The sequence below is a fragment of the Amblyomma mixtum genome, chromosome 7 (assembly GCF_055824585.1).
Source record: "Amblyomma mixtum isolate Tamu chromosome 7, ASM5582458v1, whole genome shotgun sequence".
Taxonomy (NCBI): domain Eukaryota; kingdom Metazoa; phylum Arthropoda; class Arachnida; order Ixodida; family Ixodidae; genus Amblyomma; species Amblyomma mixtum.
The window spans coordinates 45,321,216-45,336,691 of record NC_143018.1 but is presented as its reverse complement, the minus strand read 5'-3'; the positions used below and the strand labels follow the sequence as shown (position 1 = coordinate 45,336,691).

General features: G+C 44.2%; 1 protein-coding gene across 8 annotated transcripts in view; it reads right to left on the bottom strand.

The window, feature by feature from the left end:
• Positions 1-15,476, bottom strand: part of axo (axotactin) — a 145,772-nt gene that overhangs the window by 66,894 nt on the left and 63,402 nt on the right. For 7 of the 8 annotated variants that reach the window (XM_089552424.1, XM_089552425.1, XM_089552418.1 and 4 more), the window contains exon 2: positions 3,559-3,612. The exons of the other annotated variant lie outside the window; for it this stretch is intronic. The gene's annotated coding sequence lies outside the window, so the exon portion shown is untranslated. The remainder of the gene's footprint in view (positions 1-3,558; positions 3,613-15,476) is intronic. 8 annotated transcript variants of the gene reach the window in all.

The window sequence follows — 15,476 nt, the reverse complement described above, 5'->3', positions numbered from 1 at the left end:
AGTTGTCCTCTAGCGCACACCCTTTAAAAAGGGAGACAACTTACACCCTGTTTATTCCCATATAGGTGTATTAGTGTTCAGTGTATGAGAGGCAACAAACTGTTTGCTGCGAATTGCGAATTTTCTGCTTATTTCTCCACAAACTTTGAGAATAACTTTGGCATATCATACGTCAAGAGGAAAACTAGTTAGAAAACAGAAGGAAACCTACGCCTGTTACAAATAGTTATGGAGTCATCAATGAATGAAAGCTCAAAGTTTGTTTCCTTTAATATTGCTCACGACTGCACGTGGCAGCATGTTGGCTATTTGGCAGGGCTTGCAGCCAGTCTCAGAGAAAGCGAAAGGGCCACTCAAGACAATCCGTGCATTTAGTGTTCTCAGTAAAAAATTAGTAGTTCGCTCTTTTTTTTTGGCACGTTTACGTTCGTCCAGCAGCACAGACGAATTTATAGCGGAGAAAAGTGGGTTAAACATCTTCCCGCCCGATTCGAACTCGACGCGTCGTTACATGAAAGTACGGGTCGCCACTGTTTTAAAGCGAATGGTGGGGAAGCGTAGCCTACGGGATCCACCTAAAAGAATCCGTATCGACGCACCCATTTTAGTTGCCACGTCGGCCGCTGATGGCGACACCTTTATTTCGTTTTTTGAACTTTTCTAGCTTACAAAAGCTCAGTTTTTGGCGAGAATGGTCTCTTTGTGGTTAGAACGCAGAAATCTATCGATACAAGCTGACTTCAATTTGCCCACAGTGTCCCTTTAACGAGATTCCGGGAGCCACACTGAGACAATGCTAACATACTGCTAAACCACCTTCATGTCCTTGCGATAGCGTCCTCGACTGCCTGTATTCCCGAATATTAGTTTTAGACCAATGCACGCAACCAAAGTACAGACTACAGATAAATATTAGTTTGCGTTTCAGAACCCACAGATAAAGATTATTGGGCGTTCCAGGACCCAGTAATTGTTACTAAAATGTATAATCTTCATAACCTTCACCGTTTTAGGAAATTATTCACATGAAAAAACGGCCTCCGGGCGTTCGTTAGCTGACAACTTTTCTTTCTATTGTCATTATTTGGTTCTGCTTTCTTCTTACTTTATGATGCTAGTACTTTTATTCTATCAGTATGTCTGCTACGGGTAGCTGGGAATGTGTCGCTTATAAAGCGTCAGTAAAAAATGGACTTCCACGTGAAGGTTGCCCGCAAAACTACACGAATAAGAGAATAAGACGAATAAGACGCCGACTTAAGTGATGATCGGAACAAGATGACTAAATAGTAAGATATTTCATTCGCGCAAGACTTTAAAACAAAGTTAGGAACACCATCAGGACCACCGGCAGAAGATGAATTCACATCACTAAGCAATTTTGACACACCTTGGTGAGTAAAAACCAATTCAGACATGGTTTCAGTGACAGATTCACGAGTTAACGGAAGTTCTCCAATGCAGTACATTGGCGCAAAAGAAAACTACAAAAAAGCATTAAAGCAGCATGCCTTATCACCATCATTAGTAATAACTTCACCATCATGGTCTAAATTCGGTATTCCGACTTGTTCACGTCCATTGTGTTTCAAAAACGTCCACAATTCCTTAGGATTATTACGCAGTTTTGATCCCAAGTCATTTAAAAATCTATCCTTAAGAGCTTTAATTTCAGTTTTTAGTGTACCGCCAAGAGCCCGAATCGACTGCAATACTGCAGGGCATCGATTTTTTTTGTATGATTCTAGAAGGCGATGTTTTTTCCTGATAAGCTGTCTGGTTTGCCGTGTGATCCACGGTTTGTCGCGGCGGTGCTTTCCGGAAAGGCTTTTAGATGGGATATACTGATCAATTAGACATTCCAGCTTATTCTTGAATACTTCCCAAAGGCAACTACAATCTAAGTTAAGTTGTCTTGGTCTGCACCCCAGTGTCATCGATTGGCTTCATTCGTATCTTCAGGGCCGCATGCAGCGTGTTTTGATTAATGGTTCGCACTCAGATTATGTAAACGTTTCCTCAGGTGTACCGCAGGGGTCTGTTCTTGGACCCCTCCTTTTTCTGATTTATATCAATGATATTGTCTTGGATCTTACCTGCAAAGTTCGGCTCTATGCTGACGATTGTGTCGTTTACACTGTTGTGGAAAATTCCTCTGATGCGTTAAAACTACAGCGAAACTTGGATTCCATCCAGTCCTGGTGCTTAAAATGGCAAATGTCTTTGAATACCACAAAATGCCAATTTGTCTCTTTCACTCGAAAGCGTTCCCCATTACAAACAAATTACTCACTACATAATGTTCCCTTGCAAAAAGTACTTGAATACAAGTACCTCGGCGTTTATTTTTCATCTAACCTAACATGGACGAGGCAAGTTGAGTACACTACATCCAAAGCCTGCAGGATGCTTAATTTCTTAAAAAGAAATTTCAATAAAGCACCGTCTAATGTCAAAAAACTCCTGTATTTCACTTACATCCGACCAATTCTTGAATACGCCTGTCCTGTATGGGACCCCCAGTTTGCTTACTTATGTGATATGCTCGAGCTCGTCCAAAATAATGCTGCTAGATTTGTGTCCAATAATTACAGCTTCTCAACTAGTGTCACGTCTCTTAAAAACCACCTTGGCTGGGGATCTTTAGCTAACCGTAGGAAACATTTGAGATTACAAATCATGCATCGCATCTATTTTGGAAAGCTGAGCATTGACAAAGACCGGTATCTCCTTCAACCTCATTTTTTTTCTAGACGAGTTGATCATCAGTGGAAGATCCGAGAGATTAAGTGTCGCACAGATGTTTATAAAACCTCGTTCTTTCCACGGACGATCAATGAGTGGAACAGGCTACCAGCCGGCGTCACTGAGTGCTGCACTGAAGGTCAATTCCGCGCATTTTTATCTGATGTGTGACGTGGCGCGCAGTTGTCTTGCGCGTGTCTTTTTCATTTCATTAGTGTTATTTTATTTCTGGAGCGTGGTTGTCTTCCTTCAGTGCATGTTTTTCCTCATCTATTAGTTGTGTGATTATATTTCTGTTATTACGTGTATCTTTCGGCCAAATGAGCAGACGTTATTGTGTTCCCCCCCCCCCCCCCCTGCAATAATGCCCTTGGGCGCTGCAGGTATCTGTAATAAATAAATAAATAAATAAATAAATAAATAAATAAATAAATAAATAAATAAGAGTGAATCTTATCGAAAACCAACGAACAATAGAACAGAATATTGTAGCGTCTTACATCACAATGCGCCTGTGTAATAAATCCGAATCATAGCCCTTTTAATCAGTCGTAACATATGTATAATTGCCGTTGGTATTTTCAGCTACAACAGAACATATAAAGAGCGAAGAGAAACAAAAGTTTTCCAACGCAGAACTTGCACGTGACACGTGGCATGCAATTGTGCAAACTTGAATAACAGAGCTAGGAGCAGAGTGCCGCCTTCTAAATGCATAGAAGCTCGTTGGAAGTATCAGTTCGCTGAATGAAATGGATAACAAACGCATTCGAGACGTTTTAAACACAACAGAAGGCACAGAGAAAGACTCACCGATTAGCAAGCGTAATGCTTGGCGCTCAAACGGAGACTACGCCATCGTTCCTCCTGAAACGAAAAGCGGAACGTCAGTCCTTGTTCTCTTTTCACTCTCTCTCGTCGCTTTGAATCAAAGTCAATAAAGAGCTCAAACTGGGGCGCTCTGAGCAGAGACCGCAAGGAGAAGTTCTCTTCATTGACGCTCTAACCTTGGACTGCTATTTTTTGTAGACCTTTAAAAGGAAATAGAAAGGTCGTCCCAAAAAATTGCAGTGTCTACTGCGGTAGTACGGAGGGGGGCGAAGGATTTACATGATCTTTCTTCTATTCTAAAATTTAAATTTCAATATATTGAAGTGCGCCGCCCTGTAGCAAAATATAACAGAGCGGATCCCAACACACAACAAAACATTTTGTTGTTCTGTCGTTACGACAAATATTTCTGTAGTTTTGCGAAGATGTCTGTTGCCACAACAGAAATGGTTCTGTAGTTACGACAAAGGCTGCACAATACAACAGAAAATCCTGTTGTTACCACAAGGATTTTTTTTGTGATGTCCCAAAATACGCCAGAAAAAATTTGTTGTGTAGATGAGGAGATGGGAGGAATAGATACTTTTAAGTACCTTGACAATTTTCCATCCAGTTTTACACGAGCATAGCAGCAGCCTACCTGCTTACCACATTAATAACGTTCTCTAAGCCTCTTTACCCGCTCACAAATGCTTCTGCGTTCGCACCACTAGCAATCTTACCTGGAACATTCGCATCCTATACATAATCAAAAATCCTAACCGAATAATGGTATGGTTACGACGTAATTTTTTAAAAGAACTGTCGTCTATGAGAATATTGCTTCACAAGACACTCTCGAAACAATAATACGCGGAATAAATTTGGCATCCTTGTCTAATACCTAAATACCCTGTTTAGAATGGATCCAAAACAATTTCGTTGGTTTTAGAGCCTCTGAATACAACAGATCCGCTCGTCTAACTGCCGTGAAATCCTCTTAATCTTCAGTCTCCTGCATTCCTTCATTATCTGTCTCGTTTCAGTCTGTTTCACAAATTTTTGTACCATATGACTCATTGCATGAAAAACGCATTCTACCTACCCAATATATTTCAACGCGAGTATGCTATGCTCTCCAAGTTGACGTTCCCTAACACAGAACAGATGCTTTCATGCACTCATTTTAAGCTCGAAGCTCCAAAGAATGGAACCGCCTCCCCACCAAAATTGCCACAAGTCGCGGCCACATTTCTTTAGAGAACTCCGCAGCTAGCACTCCATGATTAAAAGCCTGACTGATCCTGATATTATAAATTACTGTTTTTAAGTTGTTTGTTTTTAAGTTGTTTGTTTTTAAGTTGTTGTTTTTAAGTTGTTTTTCCCCAAACATCATTGGCATGATGTTTGGGGAAAACAAAGAAACAAATTGCGCTGATTTGAAGAAAATATTCCGAGCAGCCAACCAAAAACTTCACTGTTCCGACGGGAATACGAAGTTTGGTACGGTTCAGCACAGATAGTTAACCCGTATATGGCAGGTAAAAAAAAAATTAATGTCCTTGAGGCATTCGACCTTCTAGGATAGTAGTGTGTAACCCGGCCGCAGCCCCTACCTTGGGGCTAACAGTTTTGTAAATAAATAAATAAATAGGACGTTCGTAAACGCCGTTACCGTTGGCGTAAGTAGGCCCGTTAGGTAAATGTACGCTGAATCGTTCGCATAATCTTTCCATTAAGGTTTCATTAGCTGCGCGTACTCCACCTACACTGTTCACTTATATGATCTTTTCGCGAAAAGTAAAAGGTAGAAAAAATCAACGAGAGCATGAAACCGCGGAAAATCACCGGTTAGAAATGCACGTGACTTTACATCAAGCAGTAACAGCGTTTGCGAAAGAGATGGATTGTTTCCAGCGTTGTCCTGTGTTCTTCTTGTCCTCGTGTCTCGTTCTTTCGCTGGTGAAGTTATGTCGGATTGTTAAGAGTTTTTTTTGCCATACTAACGCCTGCCCAAAATGGTGATGCGACCAATCATGACATTCCGCGAACAGTAGGTATACATGTATTTATACATAAACAGTAGACAGCCGGCTTTCAGTTGCAAGGCTCAACACCTGCCCCAAGGGCACAGTTCCCTTTCCGTTTCATAGTTACCGCACTTGTTACTGAAACCTTGGACGGCGTGCATGGCTAGTCTACGCACATTCGAACCACTCAGAACCTATATATCAGGTATGCCATAAAATGGAGCGGCAAAACAGAATAAACGCAAGATAAATTAATGAGGTGTCATTTTTTTTTTACTTCTACAGGCCTCAAGGCCTTCTCAATCAACCTACGCCTAGCACAGAGCCATACATGGTTCTCAGTAAACCGTTTACAAAAAAAATAATCAGAAAGAATGTTTACAACATTCGTATACAGTCCGATAGCACGGCGTATCCATATATGCAGAATTGGTCTTTCTCTAGTTGACATCCGTCTATCTCTGGGAGTACTCATACCGCTTCTGGCGCAATGCTACAGCGGTTAAGCGGTGCGCCACTACCCTGGGATGACAGGTGCTGTTCCCCGTCGTATCTGTGCGATCCAAGTTGCTCTCGGGGAGACAAATGCTGGACGATTTTGCTAGCTCTGAACCTCCAGATTAAAGCTTTCGCACTAAAACATATAACAGTTCACTGATATCCAGCTTCATGCGTTCTCGAAGGTTCGAGGTAAAGTAATGTCCCACTCTTCAAGAAGGAACGAAGCTTCCCTGCCACAGTCAGAGGCTCCCAAATCATTATAAGTCCTAGTACAGGCGCAGTACTGCATCCGCCAAAAACACCCCTGCGAACCGATGTCCCGTCACCGAGACAGGGTAGGTGAGATAGTGCCACAAGCAGATTTGCCACCACAGCGACGCTTCTCCGTCCGACAGGCACAGCTCGATCGCACCGGTGTCCGCTGGGGCGTGAAACCGGATCAGGCAGGAACGGGGCCCCTGAATGCGAGATGCGCGGCTGCCGGCACCGATGCATTCAGCCCACACCGTACAGCGCGCCTGCTAAGTCGCACGGTACGCGCACAGCTACACTGTTGGGTGCAGCGTGTCAGAGTATCACTGAGACACGTGTTCCTCCTTACAGTGCTCTATAGACCAGCCCCGAGAAAAGGCGCCCCCCTACAAGATCATGCTTTCTGCGCTTAGTGACGTCACTGTCATTGCTGAACAACGAATGAGCGGTTGGGAAATTTTGTTGGAGTGCAAAGGTCAGCTACAATGCAGCATCACCTCCGACTGTTTTTATTTCTTATTTGTCTTTTTTTTTAACAGCCGTAGTATTTTCAAGAATGCAGCAACTAGCTCAGTTATCCAAACTAAGTATGTCCTTTTGAATTTAACCCTCCAGTATAAAGCAAAGCAACGAACTGTGATAACGGTCACTAAATAACTTAACCTCGCAACCAAGACAATTTTTTTGGATTGTAAAACGTTTATTGCCAACAGTCTGAAGGGCATATAGGCCCCCCGCCTAAACGACGGCCAGAAGGTCTTGGCTCCTGGCGGCGTCTTCGGCCAGTTGGACGACTTTTGTTTGAGTCTCCGGATCGGAGCTGAGTAGGAGAGCCTCCCATTGTTCAAGTGACTTTATTTTTTGTCCCTCCAGGGGGGCAAAAGGGCATTTCCAGAGAATATGGTTGAGATCCGCTTTGGCCTTACATTGCTTACACTCGTTTGAATATTGTCCCGGATAATAACGACTACACATAACCGGGTTCGGAAACGTATAAGTTTGGAGACGGCGCCAAGAGGTGGCCTGACTCTTTGTCAATGATTTATCAGCAGCGGGGTACTTTGTCAAGTATTCTTTCAAAGATTTCTTTCGCCTTTACCGCATCCGTGAGAGCTATTTGCTCTCAAAGTAGTATAGCATAAAATAATATAGTTGTAGTATAGTAAGTATAGTATAGTATAGTGTAGTATAGCATGCAGTACACAAGAGGATGAATAGAGGTGCTCGTTATGACATATATGACGAGTGACTTCCGTCTCCCGTCATGTATAGTATAGTATAGTATAGTATAGTATAGTATAGTATAGTATAGTATAGTATAGTATAGTATAGTATAGTATAGTATAGTATAGTATAGTATAGTATAGTATAGTATAGTATAGTATAGTATAGTATAGTATAGTATAGTATAGTATAGTATAGTATAGTATAGTATAGTATAGTATAGTCATCATCAGCCTGACTACATCCACTGCAGGAGAAAGGCCTCTAATTGTACAGTATAGCGTAGCATAGGACACTATAGTATAGTAACGCGTAAATATTACGGCACGACTGCCTTCCTACTCATTCTTTTATTCAAGCATGCCTGTAACTTTTAAGAACGAGATACCTTGCTCTTCTGCGAGCAACTATTCATACTGGTGCCCACAGAGATGCCTGTCCCGGCTGACCTGGCAACCTCCACCCGATTCCCGCGTCGCTGCATCCTACTACGGAAACCCAGCGCGCGGAGCAACTCAAGCGCGTATGGATGTCGCCGTGCCGCAAGCCGTCAATCGCCCCAGCTCTGCGCGTGCATGGCAATGCCGGTTCCCGCGTTACGCCGCTGATTTCGAGCCAAGGTCGCGGGTTTGATTCCCCGGAACAAATCGCGGCCTCTTTCGGCGGTGGGACCAGAGGAAGAAAAAGAAAGGAACGACAGTTATGCACGCCGCGCAGTCATCTCGGTTAACCAGAAGTAGTTAGGCGTGGAAAGTAAACAGATAAGCAGCATGCACGTCCCCTGCACGCGCAGGTACGAACTTAAATACGGCAGAAATGTGAAAGGTGAAGCTGTGAATCGTGCCTGGAGAAAGTTCACTGCGCTGAGCAAATAGGACAGCCAGGAACAGAGAAAAACAAGCGTGGAAGATAATGTGAAGTAGATATACGTAATGTTATGAGCGAGCAGGGTTCTATAAGACCTCTACGTAGAGGCCTGCGCGCGCGTTTATGGCGCAATACAGGACGCATTGAAGTAGAATTGCGGCGGTGTTTGCGAAGAGAGGTTTGCACATGACGCATAGGAAAGAAGTTTCGAAAAGGCCGCCAGTGATATCAGTGCAGGGCATGTATTTCACGAGATGTAATTTCTGAAGTAAATCAGCATCATCATCATCGACCTAATTACGTCCAATCTAGAACAAAGGCCTCTCCAATTTACATCCAGTTAACTCTATTCTGTGGCAGCTGCGGTCACCTTAACCCCGCAAGCTTCCTAATCTCATACTGAAGTAAAGACCAAGTATTGGCTGTTAAAGGACCACTAGGAACGCACTGAAGGTGGCATGAATGGATAAACTAGGATTAACTAAGATACTAGCTAAAAAGCAGTTACATTAACTTAAAAGGGAGTTTCATAACTTAGAAAAGGTCAAAAAATTAAGTATATGTGTCGCCACTGTCACTCGTTGTTGCAAGCAAACTGCGGTGCCTCAGAACAGCTTATCTCGAATCCCTGAGGCTAAGGGGGCAGTCGCCCCGTCAAGCTGCTCTCTGAAGCAGCTTTTTCGCGGCTGCTCCTTTCCTTTGTAAAAGAGGAAAAATAAACTATTATTATTATTATTATTATTAAGCTAGAATGCCACTCACTTCCAAGCAGTTATCACGGAGCCGCCGACGCTATCGCGCTAAAACATGGCGCAGTCGTAGCGCCCTCCAGTGAGCGTGTCATGAAGTTGAGCGGCGCCGCGCCAATTAAAATGCAATCGGCCGCCAGCGCCTAGAGAAACGAAGCTGAAGCAGCCGAGGAGCACGCACACCAGAAACACACGGCGGTCACAGAGATAAAAGCGTCGGCGTTTTATCCGCGGTACAAGAATAATCCATTCCGAGGTAAGTGTGTTTGCGCATGTGGAACGAGCGCTACAACTCGACGAGCCGGCCGGCGTAGCGCGAGACAGAGGAAAACAAGGGTGAGGAGGAAAGGCGAGGAGGTTAACCAGGAGAAAATTTTAGGGGCGGTCAATTTGATTGGTGCAGAGAAAATGTGATGACCTTTAACTCGCCACTCACCAATCTATTCCAGTTCTTATTCCATTCTATTTAACTCAGCAGTGTATTCATTTATTCCATTTCTGATGCCGTAAGTTGTCGGCCGATTTGATGGAGATATCCCATGACTACAGCGTGACGAACGGGACATAGAAAAAGGTAACACTCAGGAACACAGCATAGTGCCGTGTTGTGTACCTGAGCGTTTCCTTCTTCTATGCCCCGTTCGTTACGCTGTAGTCAGGGAGCCATTTCTGATACTATTCGAATTAAGATTCCATTCTAATCCTAATTCTAGTCCCATTCTGACTCTATTCTTATGCATGTCTAGTCGTACCCTGTTCATTTATTCATTTTTGCTGACTCATCATTTTCAGCTTTGCTCTGAGACATTCCTAGGCTGTCCTCTCCCTCCATTCCCTTCTCTCACACCTGCCAACAGTGGCAGGGAAGGTAGCAGGTGGAGAGAGGAACTTCCCCTGAACACCACCAGACGTGAAGGCTTCACATAACAGACTCGCAATGACGGGCAGTTTCCGCCTTTAAGGCACTCCCAATGCTATCGAATTAAAAGTACGGGATTGCTAGCCTGCGCTGGTGGAAAGAGATGGGGACAGAGAAAAGGAAAAGAAAAAAGAGAGCTGATGTGATGGAGCGCGTTGTCCTGTCCACCTTTCTTGTGATTGTCTCGTGTTTTGCGCTAACTTTTGTACGTAGAACTATGCCCCGACTAGCCCAGCAACAAGTATTACCTGATATGATATTTGCGCGTGTCAGTCACATAAACGAGTGCCGTCGTTTGCATGACTTTAAATTGCCCTACCCCTGTGGTAACACAATACGTTTCATGCTTTAAGCTCCATCGGGAGCCATGAAAACTTGTAACCTTGTTCACGCGGCAAAACCGAAAGCTACCACTCGGAAAATTGTTGGAACATGGAACATAGGCAACTGTCTATGTGTGAATGTTGGCTTTTTTATCACTGTATCATACTACACGCCTGAGTCACACGCTGCAGGCGTGTAGTTTTTGAACCAGCTTTTTTTTTTTTTTGAGCCAGCTTCAGAACAAGGTGGAGTAGATGATGAGCCGCAGTTATTGTTGTTGACCCCACCTAGCACTGGAGTTACGCCGCAAACTTGGTAAGAAACGCTACCTACCCCATTCCCTTTCAGCAGATAACGCCGTAACTACGGTACCTCCACAAGACGTGCTCCTCGAAACGACACTCTATTGCTGAGATCGCAGACAAGTACGCCGGTGACAGTTAACAACCTTTAGAATCGGCAGTGTTCTTAATTTAGACAGTGCAGCCAGTTCTACTTTGATGGAGGCCAAACTTGCAACGTCTGCTACAGTGCAGGTTCAGAATAATGACAGATAGTGCACGGTCAGACAAATAGACTTGGAGCTAACCCTTTAACTTTCAAGCTGAATAATGAGCTTTCATCGCACTTACTGACTACGTTGACCGGCTACCTTGACTCCGTGGCTATGGCACTACTCAGCCGAGACCTTGGTCGCCAGTTCGATACCAGGCCCGCTATAACGTTTACATGAGGGTCGCACTAAGTCTACCAGGCTTTGAGTGACTGCGATGAATCTCAGTAATTAGAAGCCCCTTACTATAGGCGAGCCGCTTAGCGTGACCAACAACGTTGCTTTTTCAAGAACAATCAAGTCACACAACCGTTTAGCATTCTGCTCGGCCCAGCTTTGTTTAATCGCGTCCGCTTTCGTGGTATTGTATAACACAGAAACCCCGCGGGGAGACAGCGCCCGAAGCCAGGCGGACCGCAAGCGAGCCAAGTCGCGTCTTAATCTCGAGCCATTGGGTGCTCCTTCCGGCGAGTCTAGTAGTAACCGGCGCTTATCGCCGTCGACCTCCCGCCTTATCGCAGGACGTCAGCCGGCGGCAGCAACACAAGCGCGGACGCATACACAGGTGCCCGCTTTGCCGCGGCGTCCCATCTCGAGAGCTTCTCTCAGATATCGCTATCTGCCCCGTTCTCTCCGTCTCCTCCGTCTCCGGAAAGAGATGCTCCAAAGTTTCGCGCCAATAAAAAGGCTCGCTGTCTAGATGGTGCGTGCATACACGCCAACGGAGCGGCCAGGAAAAGACTCCAGAAGCTACGCGGGGCTCGAATGTAAATGGGATGTTTCGTGGGAAATAAAACGTGCGAAAGGCTTGAAACGATGAAGCAACAACGGCAATAACAAGCTGATAAAGAGGAAGACCGGGAATGTTGTTATAGATGCGATTTTTCTCATCCGCAAGCTGCGTAGTAGTCTTGAGGATAGCATACTCGGCGAAGGTCAGATCCTTTCTCCCAGTTCAGCTTTTTTCAATCTTTCGCGTTCGAAGACTAGCAAACAGCACGCCGTGTCCAACATTCTTGCATGAAAATTTTGAAAAGGGGAACATTTTACAGTACTCTTTTGGAAATATTGAATATAATGGTCCATTATTAAGACGTGTAGCAAAATCCTTTTTTTTTAACTTTTTCCATCACCCGTATCAAGCAGTTAAGACTGCCATAGAAAACCATTTTGCAACGCTTTTGACGATAGCAAAAACGCTAATAGCAAAACAAAATGCAAACCTGTCGAAGGAAGATCTGCGAATATATCCATATATAGCGAAACCTTACAATATTTGAAAAAATTACCTTCATAAACTCTTTCTATTTCAAAAATCCTTTTCTCCAGAATTGTTGGCTACGAGCAACGTTTGTGCAGGTTTTCAGGTTTTAAACACGCATAGATTAGTCGCTTTAAATTATGTATTTTAAGGTTACCTCGATGCCTTTCGAGACCTTTTGGCGCGTTTATGGAAGCCTCAGGAAAGCATTGGTTGGTTGCATATTTTTATTGAGTATGCAGCCTCTCTATCACAACCGTGCAATTCTTCTGGGTAACATCAGGATAAACAAGAAAAAGGCGCGCTAGAAAGGGGCAAATCATGATAATCCTAACTATAGAGTCAATAGCGCTCATACACTTGCTTGCAGGCAAGCCGCTAGAGCACAGCTGGACCTCGGCTGCAAGTCCTGCTATTCTTTTTGTTTTTCGTCTTTGTTGTGAATATAGAATATACTAGACCGGGCAACGGATAAGGTTCGACAAGACAAGTCAATGCGTCATTGCATTTCTTTCTACACTCTGGTCTAATGCACTGCACTCCAATGAGCGCGCATGTGGTACGCCGCGGCTGAATGCAAAAGAAAACTAAAAAAAAAACTCAGATTGGCTATGGCCCAGGTGACGCGCCAGGGTTGTTTTTGTATTGCTTTTTGTTCTGTCTCATTACCATATAAATTTAGGTGCATCTGGCAGACACCGTCCGCGACCACGCTATGACAAACATCATTAAACGCGAGAGGAAAAAACGCATTTACGTGCTTCGAAGCCGCAGCGATACTTTAGACAACCTTACGAATCTGGCCTGACGCGGAATAAGATAGCACGTCCCAAGTAAATACGGGAAAAAAAAACATTTACTCTCGCCTTAAGAATGCTAGCCTTGACTACCGGCTGCAAAACTTATTTATTCCAGAACAAGTCCCATAAGCACTTATACATACCGTGCCAATGCTCTAACTTCATGCAGCGGCACTTAAAACGCTCCTTTCTTTCCTTGATTGTGTCTAATTGTTCGCATTTTCGCCTGGTTGTTCTGTTTGTTTGCTTGCTTGTTCGTTAGTTCTGGTTGGACTTCTGTTTAGCTCGTTCGTTAGCTTGAATTCCTTTATTTATTTTTTTCTTTCTTCCTTTCTTCCTTTCTATCTATCTTTCTTTCTTTCTTTCTTTCTTTCTTTCTTTCTTTCTTTCTTTCTTTCTTTCTTTCTTTCTTTCTTTCTTTACTTCCTTTCTTCCTTTCCTTCTTTCCTTCTTTCTTCCTTTCTTTCTCTCTTTCTTTCTTTTTCTTTCTCCCTTTCTTTGGTTGCGTGCTTGCTTGCTTGTTTGTTTGTTTGTTTTTTTTGTTTTGTTTGTTTGTTTGTTTGTTTGTTTGTTTGTTTGTTTGTTTGTTTGTTTGTTTGTTTGTTTGTTTGTTTGTTTGTTTGTTTGTTTGTTTGTTTGTTTGTTTGTTTGTTTGAGTTTGTTCGTATGTTCGTTCAGCACAAAAGGCATCGCGAACATAGAAGGCCCCTAACTTTTACACGTCACATTAATGCACCGAGTAACTACACAGAGTTGAAAATCACCTGTCCTTACACACCATTCAATATGACAACATAAAAGTCCCTTCCTGTTGAAAGAGGTGCCTGAAGGTATCCTTTTGTTGGATGAGCCATACGCAAACTTACAAGGTAAGACAAACGGTAAGCAAACGCTAAAGTTATAAACAACTCCGCTATAAAGAACCCCAAGTAGAAAAAATTAATGCCAACTCCCGCACTAGACGACCTATCTCAGAGTCTAGTGTGGGGCTGGCCTGTAAAAACCCGTTACTAGCCAGAAGCAACCGCGCAGAAGCGATGCACGTCTTTACGACATCGTTGAGAGCGCGAACAGTATAGACGGTTAGGTGTGATATCCACCCCGGCATCCCGAGAAATACTTCATAGCCAAGTATTAGCCGAAGGATATCCAGACGATAAACATTCTTGACGAACAGCCAAACATGCAAGGGCCGGTCCGGCATTCACTGTGCTTACAACCTGGCAACAGTGCCGACGTAGACAAGAAAGACAGGGATAAAAGAAATGGGATGACAAGACGAACACTAGAAAGAAACCTAAGAGCAAGGAATATACTGTTGGAACTTGGTTCATACGGTCCTCGGTCAGTGTGTAGTCCGTCACTGGGAACCGGTGACGAGGAGTAGGGGTAGAAAAATCCTTCGCTTTAATCAGGAAAAGAATTGCACATGCCTGAGCAACAACTGCAAATGCGGCGCAACGCTGGCTAAAAGGAAATGCTAGCTCCCTCGTCAGCCAGGTTCGGCCGACGCTACAGCTGTCATACCGGGTGGGGCAAAACGCTCTTTGGAAGCTACGCCTAACGTACAAGAACCCGAACCACGCGACACGCTTCCTCGCCGTAGGCCGACGCCACCCACCCTCTTAGTCGACCTTCCTCATTTCGGATGGATAGATGTTAGGAGCATCCCCTTTGAAACTGGTGGTGGCAGGTGCCATTGTGCTCGGTATTTCTTTTTCTATATATTTATCTAACCAATCACAGATTCTTAACGGTATTATCTGCAGCAGAGAGTTCTTAAACGGAGTGACGTCAAGATGCGCATGCTCCAGTCATTGTGACATCACCGAAGCCAGTGTCTGTTCTCAGAAACAACCAACGCGTTGCCGGCGAAGCCGATGTCATCTGCAATGTGGTATAGTTAGCTTGTCTGGTCGACTGTGACGTCAAGGTGCACTGCAGCGTAGCGGGAATTTCCGGCACAAAATCGTAATTAATTAATAACGCTGCGCACTGGTGTTTCGAGTTAATTTTCATGATTACTAGGCCTGTAGGCCTCTTTCAAGGCAAAAAACGGGCACCTTAGAGCTTTGTGTCTGTGTCACTTTAAAGATTCACATCTGTGTGCACCGCAGACGAAAGTTTCGTTCCTTCTTGAGCTTGTTGAATGCATAAATTCTGCATAAAATACCGTCTGCCGGCGCTTTGACCCTAAACGAGCGTCAACAGGTGCAGTGCTCTGCTGCGCAGTTCGTTCAAGGCCGCCGATTGGCATTCATGACGACACCGTTTTTTGCGCAACTTGCGCGACAGTTCCTCTATCCCCGGAGCGACGCTGCACCTCGCTGCCTTCCTCCGTGCCCCCATTGCCGCTTCTCTCGGCAATTAGCACGTGTATCGGCAGCCGATAACGCAATAGAGGTCGCTCGGGCACGTAATAGGGCATAATCGGTCAGGCA